This window comes from Megalops cyprinoides, chromosome 12, assembly GCF_013368585.1.
Source record: "Megalops cyprinoides isolate fMegCyp1 chromosome 12, fMegCyp1.pri, whole genome shotgun sequence".
NCBI lineage: Eukaryota > Metazoa > Chordata > Actinopteri > Elopiformes > Megalopidae > Megalops > Megalops cyprinoides.
Window position 1 is genome coordinate 7686262 of NC_050594.1, and position 21895 is coordinate 7708156.

The 21895-nt window shown below is 41.2% G+C and overlaps 1 protein-coding gene across 1 annotated transcript in view; it reads right to left on the bottom strand.

Annotated features, from left to right (window-relative positions):
* The window catches only part of dlgap2a (discs, large (Drosophila) homolog-associated protein 2a), a 146653-nt gene that overhangs the window by 98688 nt on the left and 26070 nt on the right, over positions 1-21895 (bottom strand). Inside the window, exon 2 of the mRNA XM_036542016.1 lies at positions 9851-9883. The gene's annotated coding sequence lies outside the window, so the exon portion shown is untranslated. The remainder of the gene's footprint in view (positions 1-9850; positions 9884-21895) is intronic.

Sequence of the window (21895 nt, forward strand, 5' to 3'; positions counted from 1 at the left end):
TAACTATTACTTATGGCAGCCACTGAAGGTATTTCTCTAAATTGGTGTGTTCAGGCCATGAATTATGGCTGTCTGGAGCCAGGGAGCTAGATGTAAAATGTAACACACTCATTACGCCCACAAAGAAACAAATTCATTCAAAAGTGGATCCCGGTGGATACCCTTAGCCCCTTTCATCATTAGTGCTTTATTACTATGTATTATTTTTATTCATCACACTGTCATTCCTTATTTACTTTGTAATATTTTATTAATTTGTTTTTTTTAACCACTGCTTCATATGTGAAAAGTATCTGAGGATATTTTTGTACTTATTGTAAATATGCAATTCGTAAGACACTGTCGAGCTCATTGGCTGCATACATATCTGAGTTGTCTGCAAATTCCCGGTTAGATTCCCAGGTGGGCTGGCTGCTGCAGTTGTATCCTTGGGCAAGGTGCTTAAATAATTAAAGAATAATTAAAGGAAATTTTCAGCTGTATGAATGAATTGTAAGAAATGTAAGTCATCTGTGAATAAGAGGATCTGCTAATCAAACGCAACGCAATGTAACGTACCCGTGCTGTAATTCCTGAATAGTCTGCTATAATGCCTCTGTTTCAAGGGCACTTGCGAGTTCAGCAGTATGGAACATGTAGCCTGGCATTTGAGGGGTTAACTTGAAGTATTCTGTCACAGTCTCGATGGATTTCTTTCTTTGGCTGTTTGTCCTCAAATGCTTTTTATACAGATTGTGGGTTATGAAATGAAGAAAACCCTGCCAAGTGCTAAATTGCTGTGTATGAGTTGACTGAACGGAGGGAACTTTTGCTTACTTTATGATAAGCTCTGAAAACAGGCGAGGGCCCGGGAAAAACTGCTTGCCATCTTAATGGCCTTCTCTTAATCCACTTCAGAGCACCTCCCGAGGCAATTTAGATGTTACATTTCCTAAGACGGCGCTAGTCGACTTATAGCAGAGAGCCTTTCTGTAAAATCTCAAGCTCCTCAAACGTACTGCAGGGTGGCAGTTCCATGCATATTCCATTTTTCCTCGTTAGAAATTAATGCAATCTATTGCGCTGTTATTTGGAAATGTTCTGTCATGGAAAGGACTAAAATATAACTGCCGCCTGCTCAGTCTGTATGCATCTGGTAGCCCCTTCAAGATTAGACAAAAGTACTGTACTTCTCCAGGTGGAGAATTCTTTCTTTTTCTTTTCCACATTTACAGTAAACATTTTTTCCACAGCTGCGCCTGTGACTGTAATGCCATCATCATTTCTTCACCTATCATTCTGGAATATAGGGGAAATGCATTTCACAGGCAACTGGATTCTACATTCTGCTGTCATATTTCATATCTCATGCAGCTTGCCATCCCACAGTCCAGTGAAGCTAGTCGGGGGTCAGACAAACTCAAAATGCACATGCTGTAGAACTGTATTCTTAGTGTTCACCCTAGTGATAAGCCATATATGCAGTTTACCAGGGCGGCACTCATAACTGGGGGTGTCGTGTCACCCAGGAGCTGTAGGAAATGAGCCACAGTAAGATGTACCTGCTAGGCGATGAGCCGCAATACTCATACAACAGCTGCTAACAAGAGAGACAGTGAGACAGATAGTCGTGGAAAACAGCAAAACATTTATGCATTATGAGGGGCCAAATCAGTGATCACACAGGGGAGACACCAAGAAAAGAAGAGCAGAACTGTTTGCAAAACAGTGGGTATGTCAACATATTTATAAATGTTTTACTTATTTCATGTGACCTGTTCTCTTGCTAATGGTAGCTACATGATAAGGTTTGTCTGCTAGCTAGCTGGCTTAGCTACATTAGCTGCCCCTAGATAGCCAAAAGAAGTAGTTACATCAGGCAGCGTGTCAGTGGCACCAAAAATACTAGGGCCTGCCCTGAGCTTATAACTACTGGAGTGAATGGGCTGCACCGTAGCATGTGGTAAGAAGCATGGCTTGTAACCGAAAGGTTGCTGGTTTGATTCTCTGCTGGGGCACTGCTATTGTACCCTTGAGCATGGTGCTTAACCCACAATTACCTTAGCAATTATCTAGCTGTATAAATGGATAACATGTAAAAATTGTAACCTATATAAGTCTCTCTAGATAATGTATTGTAATAATGTAATGGCAGGTGCATACTCATTCTCATAAACACCTGAAAACCTCTTCATTTGTGTAGTTACAATTTATAGCTTCAAACCAGACTCCCTGTCCTTAGCTTCACCCTTTCTATTGAACTGAATTTAAATATTGCATGTGTTTATATCATTATTACATAAACCAACATGCTAATTGTTTGACTACTGCATCGTTACATCATTTTTTTATGTTGCAAACGTGTTTGATTTTTGACAGGAAAGTTCAACTTTGCAAACCTTAAACCCATCTCATGGGAAGTTTCTTCTGTTATGTGAAATTTCACAAAGCTCTGCCTCAATACACGCCAGGCACAAGTTCCTTCCTGATTAAACCCAACTTTAATCTATGGGGGGATGAATATTGTCTTGCCAGTGAATTTTAAAACGCTCCCAGAAGCCACAAGGAGCAAGGCTGGTTTCTGTCAGGCTGTAGCCTCAACTGCAAACTGGCACATGCCCCATCTGTCTAGCCACTCAGCAATGTAAATGGATTATTGAAATTAAAAATCTATGCTGCTGAATTCAATATATACACTGTTTCCTGGCACAGGGGGGAATATGCATTAGACAATTCTATTACGGATAGCTCCAGAGCATCCGTTCTGCCCTGTGGTGCCCCAGTAGATTAAATAAATACTGCCCTGCATCATATTAAACAACTGCGGGAGGCAGACCACAGAGAATGCCAGAGGTTGATTGTTTTTTTTAATGCTGAGGAAGTGAACGCATCATTGGTCGGCTCGTGGCGAACGAAGGAACAGGGATGTTTTAACATTGGTAACACTCCCATAAGGTTGCCGGCATACTGAACTGCATCCCTCTCAAACCCACGGTACGTTTTCAAGGGGATAGCGTGAAAGCAAAACCCCTGTTAAAAGGTACACGCATGGTCACATTTTCAAGATTTTAGTCAGTAATCTGGATATTTGCTGCACTCACCTAGATGCATCTTTGAGTTAGGGCTTGGATACATGTATGGGTAGATACACTGACATAACATTAGAAGACTTCTGGCACATCAATATTCAAATTAATTATCAAACCAAAGAAGATTAATATAGCAATGGTGCTATTTGTTAAACAACAAATTCACTACCTCATGTGCCTTACATTTGCTGCTAGCAGTGCTTCCTCTCCAAGAGGAAACAACTTAACAACTTTGCTTCTCCATGGGAAGTCATATTCCACATTATAAGTCATGTTCCATGTATAAAAATGCCACACCATAGCTCAGAAAGTGCACGTGGATCCGTTGATCCAAACAATGCAGATGTCAATCCAGAGGAACCCATCTGGAGTCCGTTTCAGTTTCTGGCTTTTTCAGCCTCCATTTCAGTTCATTTAATCCCCTATGCTAAGTTTCCAAATCACAAAGGCACTGCGCTGCTGTCAGATCCTTAAGTGTTGCTGCATATTTTAGATCTAACTAAAGGTTGTTTGCTTATTGGAGTCTTTGGTATAATTTTGTCAACTGTATCTAATTAAACCAAGCAAATATTGTCGCTGGAAGTCTTCTTTCCTTGATACTTTACGATTTCGGGCAGAAAGCAGGCAAGCATACAGTGAAATATTTGGCAAGAGGCACATTCTGGCCAGATTCACTGCAGGGAAATTCACAGAAGAAAAATAAAATGCAAACAAGCTACCGTCTACGCTTTCAAAGCGCCTACTGATGTACTTTCCCCAATAAAACGCGTGTAATAGGTCCTTCATGGTAATTATGAACACTGTGTGACATGGCACAAAAGGCCTTGAAGTTCTAATAGCCTGTTGTTATAGCAACAACGCTGACAAATCTGACGGCATGTCAAATGGGATCTCTGACACTATGAATTCGGCTTGCATAAAACAGGCAGTGAAATTTCTCTGACTAACTTGATGACACATGGTTGGCATTTGTGTCATGTCACATCTTGGATTATTTTTAAGTGGCGCTGAATGGTAATAACAATAATAGTAATAATAGCAACAAAAAGCTATCATTCACAATTTCACAATATGAATCACAGCGACAATTTCGAAGACAATGCCTCTGAAGGACGACAATAGGGCGAAATGTCAAATTTCATAATGTTGACTATCAAGAGTGAATGCTGTTTCATCGCGTGTATCTACTACACCAAGCACTTCCAGGCTTTCCATGAAAAACACAGGTGCTTTACAAAACCGCATTCCATCAAACACAGCAATAGCAAATTACTGACACAGTATTCATTTGCTACTGAGAATTCAATACGAGATTGGAAACAAGGACAAGAAAGTCATTCTGTTAATTAACTAACACTTGTTCAATAAAATTAATTGTTAAGTGTTCAATGCGTTTTCAACCCAGACAAAACACTGAACCGCGTACTCAACGAGGAGCCCGATTCAGTTCAACGGATATATTCTGATTACTAACACAAACTGTCAGTCACTTACATGGTATGATATAGTGTTGACGTACTTCTGAATTGACCATTGGCTGTCTCCACCTCTACAATTTTTTTCCCTTGTCTTAGTCATAATATTGATCCCAAGTGTACCTCAAATCAATATATAGCTTCTTATAAATACAGTACATTGCACAGCTGTACATTAAAGGATAAAAGATTTTTTTTAAAATTCTTTCTTCATGACTACGATATCAGAAACCAAACTGTCAGTCAGACATTTAAAAATTTACTGGTGAAGGTGGTTGTACGGGTGTTTTCTGACCCCTGAGGTCAGGTTTCCAAGGAAGTCACTGACAGCCATTCCAGTATTGCAACAGAGATCTAGTGCTGAGAATCACATATGCTACCTCATTCTCCTGCTCTTGAATAAAGATGAACACCTGTCAACAACAAATGCAGCCATATTTGTTAAAAACCTATATGACTGAAATTACAAAAAATTTCTGAATGGAGTTGAAGCTGAAACACAAAATACACTGATTAGTTGGAAATGAAGCCCTGAACTGAGCAAGATAAGAATCGGTTTCTGATGCTTACATGGTTAATTCATCAAACTTGCTTTTGACAATTTGACAGTTCCTAGCCATAATGTAGGGAAACAGAAATATTAAGAGGGGAAAAAACGGTGTAGGAATAACATTATCAGATTGGTCCGCTAGCAGGGTTATGAATTTACATTGTACACCATTTCATTACATGACTCAGGCTCGCCTAAGTGCTGTACAGCTTCGGTGGGAGATCTCAGAGCTCACTTTGCGGATAAAATTTGCCAAATGATGCTGAGAGATGTGCTTTTGCAGAAAACCCAGAAAAGTGCTCTGTCTGGCAGAGCTACCGAAAGTGACACATTTCTGTCTGGAAGAAGGCACAGTGTCTTGCGATGAGAGCAAACGTTGTCACGTTGCCTGATTTGTATACCAAAATAGGGGCTCTGTCATCAAGCACTGGTCTCTTCTCACCTTGAGAAGAACAACAAGGCCCTATGTAACTGCACTGTCAAGATTAATGGAAGTCTTGTTTCAATTATGCATTTAATGGTATTTTTATATATTTTCCCAAAGGTATTTTTAGCAGTGTGGACATATGGATATCCACAAGCTACCCAATTAGTATAGCAGAATTTCACAGCTGCCCATCTTTTATGTCTTTTCGAATAATCTGTTAACATATAATTTATTTTTGTGTAAATGCATCAGCCATCAGTGTAGCCATGTAACTGATGAGCTCAGTCCTTGAATCTCATGTATGCTTCTTGACTCAGAAAGCACCATAGTAGTAGAGTGATTTTATGTATTGTTAGTTTCAGTGAAAACACCCTATGCTTTGGCCATTGTTACAGGGAAACATTCCCAGTGCAGAACAGCACAGTGTGAGTGTTTTTACTCCCTGGCTCATCCACTTCTCCAACGTACACTCTGCACACTCCATGAACAGTGCATTCCCTTTCCCTGTAAGAATGCTGGCATATAAACTGCTATTAAAAACTGATGGTCCCATTTACAGTGGAGTGAAGCCAGCATCAAATCTGAAAATTGCTGGTAAATTGGTGGCATATAAGGCACTGTGAAAGGGACTTAATATGACTAAGGCCAGAGACTTCTAAGCAGCGAGACACCATCAAGCTTTGAACAGCTCTTTTCAAAAACACATAATGTGTCCTACACTGCTCTCACTATCTGCCTAGTGGGATCAGTAAGTAATGTGTGGTATTCATTCAGCAAGCAGAAAAAAACATTTCCCAAAAGACAGACTTTCAGCAACCTCCATAACTCATCAGTGCTCTGTTAAGAGAAATACGTTCACAGACCTTTAATCCTATTGGATCACACAAAAATGACTGAAAATACATTATTCTTTTATTCTTCATTTATTTGGAAATAAATTAATAGCTCGGTCTTAATCCATCAAAATCATCACTGTATTAGTCATATTTCAGTCGTGGAAGTTTAATTTTGTCAACATGTGTCAGGCAATTCACTCACATTAAATTGTAAAGCTTGGACATGAAGGAAGTGAAAATCAAAATTCATCAGACACAAGTCCTAATTTGAGGGTAATTTAATTCATGAAATTATTCAGTCATTCAATAATTTCCATTGCAGCCAGGCACTGAACCAGCTTAATAAATCAATTATTAACTTAATTGAATCAATTAAGCTTTGAGTGTTAGTGTTTTGCAGAGAGCTGGAAAATCGGTTGGACTGTGGCCCTTCAAGGTGGTATTTTGAGAATGCCTGCCTTGAAGTGCTTTGTATCACCGTCCATTTGTGTGCACAAATAAATGCATTTTTACAGGACTCATACTCTATTACTGAGCTACAGAATAGGGTCAGAAGTATTGTTGAATGTTCTGAAGGACACTAATATACTTAACAATACAGCACTTATTTCAGTTATTAGTCAGACGATTAATCCTCAGACAAAAGTATCCAAAGCAAGAATTATCACAATTGTATGAAATAGGTGGATGTACTGTCGTCCTGTTAATGTATGTTTACAAATTCTAGGCCAAAAGAGGAAACCCGTTAATGAGAACAAAACCTGAAAGAGTAATTCAAAAGTTCAAAATTAAACCTGAAAGAGTAAAAGTATTTCAGGTTCCTTACACGTCTCCTTTTACCAACAGTTGTATTAACAAAATAAATCAATGTGACATGCTTACTGCAATTCTCACAAACTACAGCAAACTACTTATTTACTTTGGCCATCTCAGCACCAAACTGCCTGCCTGAAATGTGCGTCAATTCTTTTTCAGGGTGTTTTTTGATATACAGTGTGGGTCCTTGCAATGCACATTATTCATATTCATATTCAACAGATACAATTATAATGGTCAACAGAGTAAAAAGCTGAAATTCTTATATATTATTTAATAACTTGCAACTTGTTATTGTGGACCATCAGCCAATCACAGGATAGTGGAGAGCACTTAACTTACTTTAATCATTCTTTTACAGTGAAATGGACCAACAGATTAACTGTCCCTGTTGCATTACCTGTACTGTATTATTTATGACCAATCCAACTATCATATTTATTCATTGAGGAAAACAAAATGGTATACATACGCTGGTATGTATATAAAACAGGTTTAAACTCTCAGAATAATTTTGCCTTTGATTCGCCCTAGTGGCTTTCCCTTCCTTGCTTGCTTTTTTTTTTTTTTTTTTCTCTGAGGGCAGTGTTGATGTCACTGTTTGAGCTCAGGCCTCAGGGCCTAACCAGCGCTTGCGGGTACTGTCTGCCCAGCTCTTAACACGCAAGCAGGGAGGAGTGAGGCGTGTTTGCCATGCTCCCTACCCCTGCACCGGGACGACCTTGAGGAAATCAGTCTCCCCATGCCGCCGCCCCCCCCCACCCCCACCCCCCACTCCCCACACCTCCTGCCTAGCCTCCCCCTCTCTCAGGGTTTAATCCGGGTCTCGTTACTGTTGGGACCGTTGGCCACTTGGTGACCTTGCAGATCTCTGAAGTACACAAGTCAGAGCAGTAAAGAGAAAAACGTAAAAAAAACAGCGGTACGGGAGGCTAAAAATAAAGACGAGCCAGTCCCGTCTGCACGGGGCCACTCTTTCCTTCGGTCCTTTTCTTTTTCTCACAGGAAGGTCGCAGACATAGTTATCGGACTGAATTTGATTATGTTTTAATCCAATAAGCAGCCAGGCAACCGAGCTCTATTGATTTTGAACATGAAGAATTAGCCGACTGACTTGGAGAGGCAAGCAGAAAAGGCTTGGAGAAAGGAGGGGGTTGTGAGTTTTTTTTTGTTTTTTTTTATTAAAACATTTTTGTAGCAAGCAATTACTTTTCAAACTGAGTTAGAAAATGTTGTTACCCGTATTGCTGTGGCATTCCTCAATAATATTGAAGAAAAAATGATGTCTATTTATCATAACACCCATAATGCTGTATAACGCATATTACAGCAAATTGCAAGGCGTTTACATAATGTACCTTGTAGGGGTTATCAAAATCACATTTGAGGAAAACATTTCAGAATGATTTCATTTGGGTCATATTAATTCCTCTACACACTGTCAGGTATGCAACAGGCATGCAAATTTAAAGTGCTAGCTACAACTGTGCCTGGTTCATTGTACAACACCAGTAAGGTTTGTTGTTAAATTCCCTTTTTAAAGATATCTTCAATGCATTGATAAAGAAGCCGATCTTTGTAGTCGTTTATAATATGACAACTGCCATGAATTACTGAACCGAAAGATGAAATCATCTCTCCAATGACCTGCTGAGTGGTGAGCACATACTGATGGAAAGCATAGTCATGACACAGGGGAACGTCCCTACTTTTTAAGCTGTGTCAACTCTCACGGTCTGTCAAAGCATATATTGTTTTGTCTGGAATTAACAACAGGCTGGGAGTACTAAGCATTAGGACAGAATTCACTCCAACATTTAGACAAATCACCTGCCATTGGAGACTGGTACGAATGAATTTTGAGTGAGAGAGGGAATAATAAAGGCACCAGGCTAACCCCACACACTAAGCAGAGATGATGCAGGAACTGCATGCTTGCTTAGCAGAACTTTACATCAAGTTGCACGTATACCAATGTAGTTTCACTGTGACTAATTTTGTAAATGGAGTATAACTGCACTCCATTGCACATTACCAAACAACAAAATTGTTATTTGTAGGGCGCAACAAGTTAGTTACATACTATTATTTATGTACTGAGAGTGTAATTATGTGTTATTACACAGTAACTACAGCTAACTACTAATTGTTAGTTACAGTACAATACACTGGTATAGTGCATGTTCATTTAAAGTATAATTACTTGTTTCCAAAACTACTGGACAAGCAAATTCCAAATGACAAAAAACTGACCCCATAACTGGGGGGACACAGTCCCCATAACTGACCCCATAACTAAAGACATGAGGAGAAACATGGCCCAGCAATGGAAGCCCTTATCCCCTTCACAGAGCTGTATGATCATGGGCCTGAAAGCGAGTTATCACAACATGAGCCATGCAGATCTTTCACAGGCATTTATTTGAGCGATGGATGAAGGCATTAGTAACCGCCAGCAGTTTTCCCATCTCTCGGTAGAGCTTGGGTAAGGCATGAGAGCGGAGCTCAAGCTAGATGAGGAAAAGCTTCACATTCAACAGGACCAATGCCATCCCACCCCACCCCACCCCCACAGCTACCCACGACACAGATGGAAAAGGATTCTGGGAGAATGGAAAGCCACGTTCGCGCAAAGCATCGATGGTGACGGAAATTAGAAACGCATAAAAGGCACTCACCTTCAGGTTCACCGCACAGAGTGCACTGTGATTCTACAAACAGGAACCAAAAGAAACAAGAAGACTTTGTTACTGCTCACCTCCTTCATTGCTGCTGCACTATGGCATGACTGTGGAGGCCAAAGAAAAAGAGAAATTGAGTAATATAGTCTGGCTGAGATGGAGGCATTTATTATTATTATTCTAGGACATTTAGAAACAGTACATGCTCTTATTTTCACTAAATTTATCAGGAACTTTGGTAAGATATTTACAGGCACATCAAAGTTCAAATTCAGGATCCAAAATCACCCCAACATTTTTCAAACCTCAGATTTCTGGTGTAAGGCTAAGTCAAGACAACATACATCTGTCAAACATCTGTCTCTATTCTTAAATTCACTTCCAGTCAAACCTGGAAGTGAATTTAAGGGGGGGGGGGGGGGGGGGGGGGGGGGTGCACAAAGATCAGGGCCAAGAATAGATCCCTGTGGGATACCATATGTAATGCTTGCCTGTGCTGACACAGACTCCCCACTATAACAATGAATTTTCTGTATTCTGTAATTCATCAGTAGCGCTATTAAAAAAAAAAACTCATTTTCAAATAAATGAGAGCAAAAGTGGACAACAGAGCAGAATTCAGTCCCCAGAAGCAATAAGAGCAGCTATTAGGTAAAATACCCTAAAAACACAGAGTACTGCATTCTTGTATTTCTCATTTCTGTGACAGTATTTTGATTATGACAACAAAAACAATTGTCCTCTACTCAGCTACTTTTGTGATTTTGCTTAGCAGTGCTTTTCAGGGGATATGTTAGTAGAGTGGATGACATTTATTTCTGTCAATATTGTACATATACATGCAACATGCATGTAACTACAGCATATATTTGCAGTATATAACCTGCAAATTGTTCCATCTACCACAAACACCATCTGGCACTGGCATATGTACAGTCCCAATGAATAAAAGGTATTACATTGCTTTTTATGTTCAAAGTAATATCATAAATATGTGTGCCCCTTGCACACATATTGCACATTCACAAACAGAGATTGGTGATTAAATAATATTAAGTGTCAGGAATGTTTTTGATTGCAGCCTGTTTCATAACTGAGAATGACACTGAGACTGTTTATGACTCCTTGAAACAACTAACATGTCTTTTTCAGTCCTATTAAGTTAAAGAGCTGCAGTGTGCCTTTAAAAAAAGCTTCTATCCCTTCATAGCCTGAGGATCTCTGGTTTTCATTAAGCCGGATCCCTTATTCACCTAATTCAATCAATTAACTGCTTGATTGGATCAAGAGAACCATTTTCCTTTGCTGATGAAAACATGGACAGCAAGAGCCCTTTAAAACCTGCTACTGTTATGCTACTGTCCTAGTCCGAGTGATCTGCACCCAGTGACCGTCTCAAAATATTTATTCACAAAAAACCTGTCCTCGACGCGCAAAACCCTTTGCCCTCAATTTAACCGCGCCACTCACCTTCCCCTAACCCCATCCAGCAGACATGACAGCATTTCGGCAACGGCACTGTTTGGCACAACACCGGAGCTGAAGAACTCCAAACACTGAAAATTGAAAAGGCGCTAAGTGCTTCCAGTGATTCCTCACTGTCGCGTCCACGCCTCGGTCGCGCCGCCGCCGGTGTTGCTGGCAGAGCTATTGTTTCCTGGATGTGGGGCACACCTCCTGCGGTGTGAATCACAGTCAGCGTGGGGAAGCTGACAGAGGTAATCGAGGAGATTCCAGCCTTCAAGATCCCACCGAAAGACTGACTGCCACTTAGTGTGCTGCATTATGGAATGCTGCTTCCCAGTGTTCTACGATAAGAATCTGCCAGTAGTCACACCATAGAGGTGCATCTTCTGTTCTTCAGGCCATCAAAATGCAAAAGGGGCGACACTTTGACAATAGGTCTGAGGGACATCTAGGACCTACTTATAAAACAGTTATCTGTCATGTACTTTACAATTAAAAATTAAATCTAATCCACGCTTGAAAAAAAGCTTTTGTGGAAATGGGGAGTCAAAGCAAGAGGGTTTAGTTTGGCAAATCAAGCACACAAGGTCAAGACTGATTCCTAAATATGTGGACTGTGCCTGGATTTTATTCTCCTCATAGAACCACCTCAGGTGCCTTTTAAAAAGTGAGCCCTACAGGAAAAATAATATGAGAAGAGCGGCAGAGCCGTGACAAATGCTTTTGCAATAAAAGAGGTACAATGGTGCTTGCTTTTAACGCGAATTGCAGTTTTATTTGTGATTCTGTTTCACGGTTCGGCAGTAATTCCCATTTCCCGAAAAAATATATCTATAACAGAAACTCTTTCGGCCTACAAACATGCCAAGTCACTCACAGGTACAAATCATGCATTCCCCATATATCAGTTCACACACATTTGCAAAAATAGCTCTACTGCTCATAGTATTGACTTCAATTCAAATGGGCCCACATTACCTTACATATAATAAAGGGGCTCTATTCCAAATGGATGATGTCCAATGTTTTCTCTATTCAATTTCTCTGTTAAGTAACCATAGCTCAAACCTCTCCTCTTCGCCATAAAAACAGTACAAATCTATTCAATGGTTGAAAATTCTCCCATACAGCCTGAAAATCCCTTATCTTGCGGGTGGATTCAAGGGTTGGAGACCTTCCGTAGAATGCTATAGGAATTTACTGCCTTCATTACTTCCACCTGCACCCGTTTCCCTACAAGGAGTCGCGGAAATTGGTTTCATTAGTCATTTCGGTGTGCGCTCGTATTTAAAGCAGAGCAAGGGTCCTTAATAAACTCCCTTTTGTGGGGCCATGAATCCGTCTTCGGTTCACCCCTGACTCCGGAGGGACACTGCACTAGGGATGCTCATCTCTAAAACGGGCACAGGGGATCGGCCAATCGGCTCCCAGGTCATCCTCCACTTCAGAGATCGAAGGCGCGGAGTCAAGGTGCTGACACATCAGGTTACTGTGTGTCTGCATTCGTTGCACTCGGTAATGCCTGTTAATTAAGCCTGGTGCACTTATTCCTCTGAGCACAGGCCTACATGCCGGAGCTAGGCGAACAGCTGATACACATGTCTGAAACAACGATGGAGACAGATGGCCTTAATCTTATCAAAACAGCAGGCTGATGGTGGTTTATTTTACATTTACATTTATTCATTTTGCACACGCTCTTGCCCACAGCGGCTTACAAAGCAAAGGTACAGAAGTGAATGTAATATAAAAACAGTACATACACATAATAAACAGTACATTCATAAGTCATCACACCACATGTAAACGTCTCAAACACAATGTGCAAGCGGATCCACATGTGTCGTGTGCCACCGTTGGCAAGGTTGGACATGACATTCATTTCAACATAACACACGTTATGACATGTAATAAAACGTGTCATGTATCATACACAATGTACATAAATTCTTAAAGCAGCCATTTATTACATCGGCTTTACATATGTTTTATATAGATGCACTCAATTTACATTGTGAACCTTTTTTTCGTAGAATACTTTAGGGGTATTATAGCACTGATTTGTACTCTGTTTTGTCTATTTGTATAGACCGTGACCAACAAAGTAAAACGTAGGTGCAACAATTGTGACATTGGTTTTCTGGAAACGTATCAGTTTAGTTAACTCCCAGAGAGTCCAGGTGAGGCTGCATAAAGGTGATGTTCCAACAGGTTAGCACAGGGGACTGGCACACTGCAAAGCAATTACGCTTTTCCTTCTTTTTTTACCATACTACAGTTGTGTTCTCCATATGTACAGGTGTCTTAAACTCATCCAGTAACAGTGTACTTCATTTCCTGCAGTGAACTGATCTCTCTGGGGTTAAACCTGGCGTCTCATTCTATTTTCAATATAAACACACATTAGCTGTAGCGCCCATCACAGTGAATTACGGGGCTTTACAACGTGCCACAGATAATTGTTACATGATGAGAAAAATAGCAATTCCCTAAAACAGACATCTTGGTATAATGAAAGAGGAAAATAAATTATAAAAGAGTACAAGAGGGACATTACAATGGGCCAAACAGAAGAACTTACTGGCTTACTGAATAATTGGCTTCAAAAATGTTGGGAAAGATGTGCTGGAGGTCCTTGTAGGCCAAGCTCTCACCTGCTTGAGAGGGTGGCTGTAGAAGCTAGTGTTCCAGAGAACAACAGATGTGTATCCATACACAAATCAAGGGGCTCAAAACTACACTTCACTTGGTACTGAGAATCATCAGAGAGTGGAGAATGGTACAAGCTGACGTGTTACAGTGTTTTACAAGGAGACAAACAGAAAAAGAAATGTATTACTACCTCTAGTTGGTCTACCACGATGTTAGTAAATAGGAGGCACTAAAATCCCATACATCAAGTCCATTCTACCCTTCATAACTGTACATATCCTAAGGTAACGACGCCATACTGAACATGCCAAATATAGAACAGGTTTGTATTTAACATAGATAAACATGCTGAACAATGCATTAAAGCATGCAACATTTAGGATTGTACATGGCCATGCCTGCTCAAGCCACAGCGATATTTTGCATTCTGCAAAATGACCAGCGAGTCGCTGAAGGAGCTCTGGCCAAGCCGTACTCTCCAACTGGACAGCACTCCCCAGTGGCTGCCATTCAGTGGTCCCCTGCCAGTCAGCACCCTCCAGCCCTCTCCAGCTGCCTTGCCTCAAAGAACCACCAGAGGGCGCTTTATTTCCCTGCCTGTGGGGCCACTAGAGGATGTTTTACTTTCCTGCCTGAAATAGCCTTGCCAGCATGCTTTCAAATCCTGTCCACAGTGGACTCCAGCAGTCTAGCTATAACTCCAGGTCACTGCAGCACCATGGACAGCATCCATTCCTCCAGTGAAGCAGAACCACAGAGAGCATCCATTCCACCCGAAAGATACTGTAGCACCATAGAGAGCATTAATTCTAGTGGAACTAAAGCATCTCTTCCACCAGAGTTGCAGCACCCTGGACAGTGCCGATCTCATCTGAGCTGCCAAATCTTTTACAGTGTTGATGTCACCTGGGCAGCACCCTAACCTACATTCTACAGATGCAGACAACATAACCACAGTTACGAGTCATTTACAAGCACTTGTACAAGCACAGGTGGTTTATTGTGAGAGGGGAATCTAAGGGTCTCTCCACCCAAAGCTACTCAGCTCCCCAAGAGCAAGATCCCTACAGGCAAGGGCTGGCTTTCTCATTCTGGTCTCATAAATGCTTAAATCTACAACAGTAGCCTGGATTTGTGTCAGCTTTGTGGTTTTCTGTAGCCATACACAGAAATCGGATTAGAATTTCTAAGTTGTGGTTCAGTAAAAGAAGGAACACCTGTGCCCTGATTCTGCATCTTCTGAGACACATCACAGATGAATTTCAAGCTCCAATAAGACATACATGTTCAATGAAAAAAAAAGGCAAATTTTTACCTTCTTATGCAACCATTCTGCCTTTCCACTAAGTCCCAGCTTCAGAGGTGACACATGTATACACAATCTCTGTGCCTACATGTTTTTTTTTTATAGTTTTCTCCCCTTTTCAACTGGCAGCTGTACACTAGGCATGTCTCACTGTGACATTCTCTGCATTCAGGCAGAAGTACATCAAACGCAATGCTCATATACACTCACATGGCACCAACAGCTACTTTTTACACTACAAGCCCCACAGAGCACCAGGAGTGCAAAGGCCAGACAGAGGACAGGCATATATATCTACCTGATGTCATCTTAGCCTCACAGCTGCCTGATGCGTCACGGAGCCAGACAAATGGGCCTCTCTCTCTTGGATAATCTTTTTTTGTTTTAAGGTAAGCCTACATGATTTTATTTACAGTTCATGTGAAAAATGTTTCCTTAACATTCACTGCCTACTGTCAGAACATGTTACTGTATTAGTCTAACTTTCAATCTACCTACTGTTTTACCGGCTATTTTTGATCACCTGTTTAAACACATCATATTTTCAGTAATAAGGTCTGAAAGATTCAATTATAATACCTAAATATGGTAAAATTAGCAGACTCATCAACAAGAATATATGCTTTTACAGTTTTTTATATTTCTCTGATTTTGGCTGAAAGTTAAACAGTATAAAATAAATGGCATACTAGGAGGAATTAAAAGACAAAACAGGCATATGATTGATCCAGTTCTGACCAAACAAGAACAAAACACAAAATGAGTATTTCTTATGGAGAAAAAAGCGACTGCAATATAATGCTGGGGCACCTTGCGGTTCAAAGCCATTATCAAATCAAATGCGTAATGCCAAGGGGGTCCATTTCTTTCACTGGATGAGATCAATATCTCATGTGTCCTTCATCTGCTGCCAGCAATGCTTGCACCTGGTGTGGCACCATCAATACGAGATACAAGTGTTTATTTCTCTCTCTGGGAAATCGCATTCCACTCAGCGAGAAGAGCTGCATGCAGCTCAAGCAAATGCCCCGGCAATCAGCATGGTCAGATCCAAAGTGTTACAGGCAGGCACCTCTGGGTTCAGGCCAGGTGAACCGTACTGTACTTCGTACAAGGAAAGTCTGACAGTGATATGCTGAGCTGATGCACTGTGGCCTGGGAGGCAAGGAAATGGCAATGGCAATCCCAGAGGTGCTTTGTGTGGACGTGCTAGTCTTGTTTCCGTGGGTGTTTTCAGTTGGGATTTGAATCCACCTGAAGGTATGAGATGCACTGTTGATGACTAGGACCCACTAAAGTGTGTGGTGTGTTTGACCCTGGACACTGATATTCCCGTCCCCCATCAGCCTAATGGTCTCTTCCTTTCTACCTTGGTGCAGTTGTGGCACTTTGGTTAAACCACAATTACTGTATGTTTTGTTCAGTGCCTCAATAAAAACACAACTATCACCACAACTACATCTAAATTGCATATCTGCAATTTTTTTTGCCATATAACATTTACATTTATTAATTTGGTAGACTTGTAGTGACTTACAAGTGAGGCAGAGTACAATATGAGTTGTGATGTGGCCAAGATAAGTTTTTAAAGATCAGGTGATTGAAAGGAACTGAAGCGAAGAAATTTATTTTCACTGATCATTTTCAAATGTACACTTCTGGACACATGCTACAAACGTGCACAGTTCATTAAGTGATGACAGGAAATTGTTTTCCCAGTGAGCCAGTATGGACCATCTGTCTTGTTTATTAGAGACAATTATGCTCTGTTTCAGACAGCAATACATAAAACACTGTAAGTGACATACTGACCTGAAGCTTAATTAATGGTAATGTATCTACATTTGTTTGTGTACCTTCAACCTACATTATACAATATGGATTACATTCCAGGCTCGTTTCTCACTGTACCTTTTTTATTACAATATTTAGTTTCTTAATAGCACTGTTCGCACACGTTTCGGCAGCTAAAGCATCTCAGCTCTGCACAGGAGGTCATATGCACAGGCGTTAATTGCCTCGGCACTTGTTCCTCTCTGCACCTTTCAGGTGATGCTCCAACTTTCTGAGAAAAGATCTACAATAATGAAATCAATGACAAGGGAAAAAAAACAAGTGTTTCTTTTTAAGCCGAGAATATAGTCACACAGGGGAAAAAAAAAACACATTTTGAAAATCAGGGATAGAGGAAGCAACATTAAACGGTGAGTGCATTAATGTATATATTAATGTATCCACTGTCTGGCTTTGATTTGTCTCTTTCAGACGATGAGTTCACCTCTCAGCATGGAAGTGCGCTTAATTTACTCCTCTTCATGAAAGTGGAAGTACACTATATCTAAACTACAAGTCAGTGTCAGTTCTTTCCATAATTGGAAAAGCCTTTCAAAAAAAGTGCTTTGCTTGTTTTGATGCACAATCTCCATTTCAATCAGTTCTCAGAGCAACTAATTCTACAGCTCATTTAAAAATAGTAAATGATTTGTCCTCTGTGGCAGATCAGAGCAACACCTTTTATTGATCTGACTAAAGCATTTGACCTGGATGACGTTGTTAGATAAGCTAAGAATAATTGGCTTCTCCCACAATGTTCTGAATTAGTTCCAGAGATATTTAAGTGAAAGCTGGGCTCTATGTTCCCCCTTTAATACTGTATTGTACTGTACTGTTTCTCCTTAATACTGTACTATACTTCTGGCTGCTCTGTACCTTTATTTTTCTTCTTGTTCTTGTTCCTGCTACATCATGTCATGTAACATCATGACCATAGGAGGAAATCAGTCAAAATGTTGGGAATTGGAGAAGGGGTACCACAGGGTTTGGTTCTACAGCCATTGCTTTTTTATTTATTTATTTATTTTGTAAACAATTTAAGATTAAGAAAATTTTTTAAAAATACAAAAGTACTTTTGAACACTAATGACACAGTGTCATGCACTGCTAAAAAATGATATTTCACAGATTATTTCTCCTCTGATATGATAAGAAATAATTAGTGTTAATTAGTTGGTGCTGAACACGGCTAAATCACAGAGAAAAATGAAAAAAATATAATAAGAAAAAGGACTACATTTTTGGTTAACAAATTTATTATTCAGATACCAGATGGCACTTCCCTTGAGATATTGCTGCTGATTCTGGATTATGGGGATGTTGTCTGCCAAAGCGCCACCAACACTCTCATGCAGATTGGATGTTATCTACAATAACCTGAAAAGAACTGTTCCACTTCCCAATGCAGAACTGCAGTGGTTCACACCTTTGTACAGACAGCAACTACACTGGCTACACCTGTCAGAGCTCCGCCCCCTTAGCTGTGGTGTTTTTGTTTTTCCCTGTCCATGTGCTACTTGCCCGCCTGGTTCCTGACCCTGTCTGCCCCGATTCCCGATCCTGGATTCGCCCCCGGACTGCTTGTCTGTGTTTCGAACCCTGCATGTCTCTGGTCATACGAACCGCCTGCCGATTTCAATAAACGCCTGGAACCTGAAAATCCCGTGGCCCGCATTTGTGTCCCAGTCACCCCCGTGACAACACCCATGTATCCAATTAGATTCTCCCAACAACCCAAAGGATCTTACGGTAAAAAATGCTCTTTGAATTAATGTTGAATGTTGTCAATTGTGATGCTGGGATTTTTCTTTCATCCTTTTTTATTATTTGTTGGTTAAATACATTTCTGTACGAGCTTTATGACCAAATTTAATGCGATTTCTTTATTATTAATAATAATAATTCTTTCAATACTCTATTAAGTCTCTTGAACCTCACTTACAAACTACCAGTCCCATCAAATAAACATCTCCTTTGGATTCACTGCAGGGAAACATAAGCACACATACACACACACACACACACACACACACAAGGACACTGTCTGACAGCCAGTGCTTTAGGAGGTCACTGGCACCTCTGTATCTGCACATTGATTTAAGTTTACCTGATCATCATCTGCCCTCCTGCTCTCCCTTGGCACCTTCCATAGTGCTGACGTGGCCAATCATGACAGAAATCATCAATCTCAATAAGGCCTCGAGGGACTCATTTCTGTGCATTAAGAATGAGACAGTCCCTGCAGACCATTACACTTTTCTGGATCACTTTGCTGGATCACAAATGCTCATATATATATTCATAAACGTATATAAAATTTGCAGTTTAATATTTCAGATTATTATACTTCATTAATAGAGGGACTGGGACATCTAGCTAATGTAATTCAAAGGACCTGCATTTTAAAAAGAGCTTGACGGGGACATATTTCACTTTGGGCATCCATCTGGCCTGCCCGAAGCCCCCCAGATGCATGCAACACGCAACTTCCAGTGCTATTTATGTATTTATTTCCCTTTGTTACCTCACACAATACAGACAAGCACCCTAGGTGTTCAGAAAATGTAGTTGTTCTTTTTGAAAGCTAAGAGCAATGAGCGCTTTTTTTATTTATGATAGTCTTTCATGTACTGTATGTAATTACTAATGAATGACTTGATCCAACTAGATGCTACAACGGTACCTAAAATGACCATGATCATCGTCACAATGCTTTAAACATTCATAGAGTTTACAGCTCTAAAAAGTATCAGTTAGTTTTTGTTTCATACATGAAAAAACCCAAGGAGAAACACAAAAGTCCACTCTGTTTTATCAGCCTTTTATCGTGGAGCTCCAGAGAGAGTTTTTCTTGTAAAAGCTGTGTGTGAGTCGGCATGCTGGGGTGTGTAAAACACTTGAAAGCAGAGCAATGTTACCTCCTACAGATGATATCACACCTGGCCTCAGAATGCTGCAGTCTTTGCAAAGGAACCCTAAAACATTTTCTTTAAGTTTGAAATGCAAAGTAAAGCAACAGGCATTATGGATAAAAATGATGCAGTTGGCTCAAGGCAACACATCAATTATCATTGTTTATGATCAGCATTGTGTGTGTGCTCCCTTACAAATGAATAAAAGTATTTTCAATGTGAGGAACTGAGGAAATAATGCAGCATATGACCTGGCACTTTCTTTTCAAACCTTCTTTGAGGATCTTTGTGTGTGTGTGTGTGTACATGCACATGCATATGAATGTGTGTATATGCACATGCATATGAATCTGTTGTGTTTGGTGTGTGTGTGTGTGTGTGTGTTAGTCTATGTTAGTGAGAGTGTGGAGAGTTTGCAGTGTGAACGACAGCGCACAGTTCATTGATGTTGTTCATTCTCAAAACTGGCAACTTCAAAGTTCATTGAAGGCTGCCAGTCTTCAGTGCAGACGGCAGCACAGTTCATCGAAGGTCACCAGTTTTCAGAGCGAACAACGGCAGAGCTCCTCAACGGTTTCCAGTTTTCAGTGAAAACAGCAGTGAAGTTCATCGAAGGCTGCCAGGTTTCACTGCGAACAGCACAGTTCATCAAAGGCTGCCAGGTTTCACTGCGAACAGCACAGTTCATCGAAGGCTGCCAGGTTTCACTGCGAACAGCACAGTTCATCGAAGTCGTCAGCTTTCAGAGAGAACAGCAGCAGAGTTCATCGCAGGTTGCCGGTAGGTCAGGCTGACACACTGAGTGCCCATGCATCACCCCTCCTCTCCCGAACGCTTTCCCCTCATTGATCCACTTCTAAGCCTCTCCCACAGAAACCGTCTATGCCCTCCTGAGCACAGCCTCACTGGAGGATCATAAAACCTCTTATCTTTTTTTCTCCATCAACCCCCCGGGGGATTCCTCCAGATTTATGAACCTCGCCGATGATGGTGTCCATTACCTTTTGGGGGTGGGGTGGGGTGGGGGGGTTAGGAGCGCACGCAGTCGGAACATGTCAGAGAGGACACTTTTGCCATTTGCAGAAGCCCGCTTTTGCGGAGGGAGTGTAGACAGAGCCGTGTTATCGATAACCTCCTTCACGCCTGAATGCTCTCCTGTCTTATTGGCACATCTATCAGCTGGTTGCGTCTAACCCCTCCCTGCACAGGTGCCCCAGACAGACAGAGTCATTCCGCAGGCCTCCCCCCCGCACCCCCCCTTGTGGTGCTGCCTGATCGCCCCGCTGCATTCTGTGCTACGGAAAGATATTTCAAGCACCGCGTCAAGCGTAATCGGAATTTGGGCTTCGGCATTACTGCCAGCAACTTGACCTCTGATCCCCTCAACCAGGGCCCCGGAGAGAGAGAGAGAGACAGGGAGAGCCATAAAGCAGAGGGATGAGAGCTCAGACGCCGTGCGCTCTGACGGTTGCCGAGGCACCCGACCGGCCCTTTTCACCTCGCCTCAGGACACAGAACGATTTTACTCCGCTGGCTCCATCGCGCACCAGACTGACCGGTCTCAAGGTGCCCTGTCTTTGAGGCTGGCTCCACTGTTTTAGTGCCTCTACCCTCCTCGCCAGGAGCTCCGGGTCATCAGAGCACAGAATTACAACTCAGAGCCAGTGCGCCAGACACCTAACAAAAACAGGTAAAGGTCACAGTGCTGCAGCCAGCGATGTACACAAGTCGGCTATGAACATGTACCCCAAAACCTGCTAGTTTAATTCTATGGTGAGGCAGTTTAAAATCGTTCTTAGTGACTCATAAGACTTTGCCCTATGCTGTGCTATTAAGATCAATGTATTACATTTTAAACTTTTTTTTAAGTAG